The sequence below is a fragment of the Artibeus jamaicensis genome, unplaced genomic scaffold (assembly GCF_021234435.1).
Source record: "Artibeus jamaicensis isolate MK-2021 breed Jamaican fruit bat unplaced genomic scaffold, CSHL_Jam_final contig_466, whole genome shotgun sequence".
Taxonomy (NCBI): Eukaryota; Metazoa; Chordata; class Mammalia; order Chiroptera; family Phyllostomidae; genus Artibeus; species Artibeus jamaicensis.
Genome location: NW_026521844.1, coordinates 5,986,755 through 5,992,754, shown reverse-complemented (window position 1 = coordinate 5,992,754; position 6,000 = coordinate 5,986,755).

Sequence of the window (6,000 nt, the reverse complement as noted above, 5' to 3'; positions counted from 1 at the left end):
CAAGCAAATTATTGTTGAATCTATATAAATGCTAGTACCAATAACCATAGTAATAACTATGTTATTTATATATTTATATATACATGTGGGCATATAAAATATATATAATACAAACATTATTTACACTCCAAGTAAACATAAAAGGATAATAATATCATGCTATTTACATACCATGTTTTCTAACAGCAATATGTAAATTAAAGTCCAAAAATTAACCTTCATTTAGATATGTTACATTACAAAGTTAGGATCTTTTCAGGGCTAACTCAAAGTGAAGTGAAAAACTAGAAATAATTTTGCTGTTCAGGCAAAAAGAAGTTAGTGTGCTTTGCCCTGGGCTTGAAAGTTTGTCGCCATCATATGTCCTCAGGCATGTCCACATTTTAGACTTTCTATGTTATCAGATCTTGGACAATTCATACTTAAAAAATTCAGAAGCAAACACCTAAATACTCATATATTAATATAACTATTAGAAAAGATAAAACAACTAAAATAGAATGATAATGAAAAAAGACAGTACTGAGAAGGAAGTTCACAGCAATACAGGCCTACCCAAAGAAAGAAGAAACATCTCAGATAAACAATCTAACCCTACATCTAAGAGAAATAGAGGAACAATAACAACAAAAAAACCAAAGCCCAGAGCAATCAGAAGAAAAAATCAAGATCAGAGCAGAATTAAATGGCATAGGGACTAAAAGAAACAATTCAAAGCATCAATGAGTGCAGGAGCTGGTTCTTTGAAAAGATAAACAGCCCTGGCTGGTATAGCTCAGTGGATTGAGCACAGGCTGCAAACCAAGGGGTCGCTAGTTCTAGAGCACATGCCTGGGTTGCAGGTCAGGTCCCCAGTGTGGGCCACGTGAGAGGCAACCACACATTCATGCTTCTCTCCTTCTCTTTCTCCCTCCCTCCATTCTCTCTGAAAATAAATAAATAAAATTTAAAAAAGATAAACAAAACCGACAAATCATTAAACAGACTCATCAAGAAAAAAAAGGGAAAGGACCCAAATTAAAATCAGAAATGAAAGAGGAGAGGTAAAAACTGATACCACAGAAATAAGAAGGATTGTAAGAAATTACTATGAACAATAATATGCCAAGAAAGAGGAGAACCTGGGTGCAATGAATACATTTCTAGAAACATACAATCTCCCAAAACTGAATTAGGAAAAAGAGAACCTGAATAGACTGATAACAACTAGTGAAATTGAAGCAGTAATCAAAGTACCCCCCCACAAACGCCCTAGACCAGACATCTTCAAAGGCAAATTTTACCAAACATTCAAAGAACTACCACCTTCACAAACTATTACAAAAAAATTCAAGAAGAGAGAAGATTCCCAAACTCTTTTTATGAGGCTAATATTATCCTAATCTCAAAGCCAGATAAAGACACAACAAAGAAAGAAAATTACAGGACAATATCTCTGATGAACATAGATGTGAAAATCCTCAAAAAAAAATACTAGCAAACCAGACCCAACAATACATTAAAAAATCATAACCATGATCAAGTGGGATTTATTCCAAGGATAGAATGATGACACAATATTTGCAAATCAATAAATGTTATACACCACATCAACAAAAGGAAAGACAAAAATCTCTTGATCATACCAATAGATACAGAAAAAACATTTAATAAGGTACAGCACCCATTTATGATAAAAACACTCAGAAAAGTGGGAATAGAGGGAACATTACTCAACATAACAAAGGCCATATAAGAGAGACCTACAGCCAACATTATACTCAATGGGTAAAAGCTAAAAGTGTTTCCCTTAAGATCAGGAACAAGGTAAGGCGGTGTGCTCTCACCACTCTTGTTCGATATGGTACTGGAAGTTCTAGCCACAATGATCAGACAACAAGAAGAAATAAAAGGCATCCAAATTGGGAAAGAGGAAGTAAAACTCATTATTTGTAGACAGCATGAGAGTTACATGGAAAACCCTGCAGCCCCCCCCCCCCAAACTACTCAACCTACTAAGTGAATTCAGCAAACTAGCAAGATACAAAGTCAATATTCAGAAATTGATGGCACTGTGGTACACCAACAATGACTTATTAGAAATTGAAACACCAAAAAATCCCATTTACTATAGGAACAACAAAAAATAAAGTAACTAGGAATAAATTTAACCAAGGAGGTTAAAGAACTGTACTTGGAAAACAATAGAACACTGAAGAAACTGAGGAAGATGCAAATAAATGGAAGCATATACCTTGTTCATAGATTGGAAAAGTTAACATCATTAAAATGCCCATGCTACCCAAAGCAATATATAGATTCAGCGCAATGCTTCTGAAAATACCAATGGCATATTTTGCAGATCTAGAACAAATACTTCAAAAATTTATATGGAACCAAAAACAACTATAAAGGACACAAACCAAGGGGGAGTGGGGTCAGGGGAGGGAGGTGGGTATGGCTGGGGTGTTGAGGAGTGGTGGGGGGAAAATGCAGACAAGTGTACTTGAACAACAATTAAAAAATGAAAAGACCCTGAACAGACACAGCAATCTTGAGAAAAAAGAACAAAGTTGAAGGGATCACAATACCTGGTATCAAACTATACTACAAGTCCACTGTAAACAAAACAGTCTGGTTCTGGCATAAAAGCAGATACATAGAACAATGGAACAAAATAGAGAACCCAGAAATAAACCCAAGTCTCTGTGATCAATTAATATTGACAAAGGGGGTGGGCAGAGACATACAATGGAGTAAAAATAGCCTCTCAAGGGTAGGTAGTGGGGATGCCCGGGGTTGGGGAGTGTGGTAGTGGGGAATGGAGACAACTGTACTTGAATGACAATTAAAAATATAGAAACATTTTTAAAAATAGCCTCTTCAATAAATGATTTTGGGGGAACTAGACTGATAAATGCAAAAAAATGAAACTAGACTACCAACTTATACCATATACCAGAATAAAGTCAAAGTGATTGAAGACTTAAATGTAGTCATGATGCCATAAAAGTTCTAGAGAAAACATAGGCAGTGAAATTTCAAATATCCCACATAGCAATATTTTTGCTGATAAATCTCCTAGGGCAAGCAAAATAAAGGAAAAAAATAAACAAATGGGACTATATCAAATTCAAAAGCTTCTGCACTCTAAACAAACTGTCATCAAAACGAATAAGAAACTGAATGTCTGGGGGAAGATATTTGCCAATGACACACCAGACAAGGGTTTAGTCTCCAAAATATATAAAGAACTCACAGGATTCAAAGCAAGGAAGACAAACAATCCAATAAAAAATGGGCACAGTACATGAATAGATACCTCTCCAAGGGGGAAATACAGATGGTCCTTAGACATATAAAAAAACATTAAACATCACTAGCTATCAGAGAGAAGCAAATTAAAACCACAATTGACGTATCACCTCACACCTGTCAGAATGGCTATCATTAATGAATCAAGAAACAACAAGTGCTGGTGAGGATGTGGAGAAAAGGGAACCTTAATGGACTGTTAACAGACTCCAATAAGCACTGTGGAAAAGAATAAAGAATTTTCTCAAAAATTAAAAAAAAATGGATCTGCCTTGTGACCCAGTGATTCCACTGCTAGAAATATACCCTAGAATCCTGAAACACCAATTCAAAAAAACTTATTTATCCCGATGTTTATAGCAGCATTATTTAGAGTAGCCAACTGCTGGAAACAGTCCAATTGCTCATCACTACATGAATGGATTAGATAACCATGGTTCATCTACAGAACACAATAGAAACAAAGCATAATAACAAACCTATACAAGGAGGATAAAATGATATAAAGAAATCTACAAATCTATAAGCAAAACACAAGCAAAGTAAGAAAAGCCCATAAACAGAAACACTGAGGAAAGAAAAATGGCCAATATAACCGATATAAAATATGGTTATATTTACTAGAATTCAGAAAAATATAATTAAGCTACACTCAGTTATCATATCTCACTTATCAGATTTACAAAAATTAATTGTTGTCACAATACTAAATTTTGACACGGATCTAGAACAATGAAAACTTTCATACATTGCTGAAAGGAATATAAATGTTTGAACACATTTGTAAAGATTTTAATAATATTTATCATAGTAGCATATATGTTAAGTTTTCAACTTGGTAATTCCATATTTATAGGAATGTATATTTTATTTTATATCCTGGGTGCATATATAAACTTTTAGATATACATCCAGGATAAAGGTACAATAAAAAATCATTGGAGCATTGTGTTTATAGAGAAAAACTTGAACAAAACTAAAGTTTGTAGGAATGGGAGAAACAATAAATTCTGATACATGCTAAAAACAGAACAGCACTGAATACTAAAAATAAATTAAAATTGTACATATAAACATGAAAGAACTCAAACCCAATAATTGAATAAATGAAGTAATATGAAGAAAGGCACATATTGCATAACATGATTTAGAAAATATTTGATAATATGCAACACAATATACATACATGCTGTATATGCATACATTATCAATTACACATATATAATAAAATGTGGCACTCTAGTAACACATCATTATTGCCACAGAACCTAGGAGAAAGAAGGAGACTTCAGCTGTATCTTTCATGATTTCTACTTTCAAAAAATTCTAAATAATTATGGCAAAATATTCATTTTCATAGAGTTGGGTGATAGTACATAAATAGTAATTATTTTTCTGTGCATTTTATAGGCTTACAACACTTCATAATATTGAAAATAAAGAGCACTGATATTCAAAAAGAGGACCTATAACTAAAATTATGTGTTAGCGATGTAATTTTGGAACAGCAGCTTCTATATTTGATTGTTCAAATTTGCTTCACAGACTGGGAAATGGAAAACCCTCTTTCTAAACCTGAAGTCAATTTATTTATTTGCAGAACTCAGCAGTGCGGCTTAGCCCTAGTCGGTAATGTGAGCACCCTGGACACCAGCCACTACACCGCTTCCCTTCACTTTAGGTCTGGAGCCTGAAGCATTCATGGATGAAATAGATAAATCCAGAAGCTCTCCTTGGCATGGTTTAATGTTTCATTTGGTGGCAAAAGTATTATACTTTCATCCACTTACATTCTTCTTCTATATGTGCACGACTGAAAAGTCTATCAAATGTCAAAAAGATCACTGAAAAGAAACTAATATTGCTCAAAATAAAATTGATTTTACCATAATTCGCTGACATTTTTTGGCCTTCTATTACAGTATGATTGAAATCTAGGTCACGGTACAATTCAACTTATACTTTGCAATGCCAATTTTTTATAGATAGCAAAATGCTCAACTTTCCCTCCACAGATTAATTTTACATGTCAAGTTGCCCATGGTGAAAATGAAGCCCTCAAGTGTTACTTTCTGCATATTAATAATTTATTATTGTATTATTTAATTCTAAATCCGATTTTTCCTGTGATTTTTAATGTATCACAGATTGTCAAGTTTCGTGACAGTTATCCTTGCTATCTCAGTTAAATCGTTGGGTTTCTTCAGGGGGATTCTAAGAAGAATTATTTAAATCCTTGTTGAAGTGCCTGAATCCTTACAGGTTTTCATAAGTGGTTGGAGTAGGTCATTACATCCCTTAATCTCTTCCTCTAAAAATGTTTTTCATTCTCATATATCTTCTATACTTGTTAGCATTCTACTGTTTTCTTCTTTATAAGTACTTATATATTTATTTTTTCTAAAGTTCACTGAAGGAGAAATTTTCCTGTAGTATATGAAAATCAGTATATAAAATACATAATAAAACCATTTGCTTTAAATAGTAACATACTTCAGTAAATAGTATATTGGTATTTTTCAATTTCTGTTCCTGGCTATAACCTTTTTAGCACATGATGATTTAGAATGTGATTGATTTATAAATTGTTTTGGAGGGGTAGCTTTCAGAAGGGAGCATTCTGTTTTCTAGAGAAAGTAACTGCAAATGTAATCTTGAATATGCAAACTATGTGCAAAATTAGACTATTATGGTCCCTCGTATCAT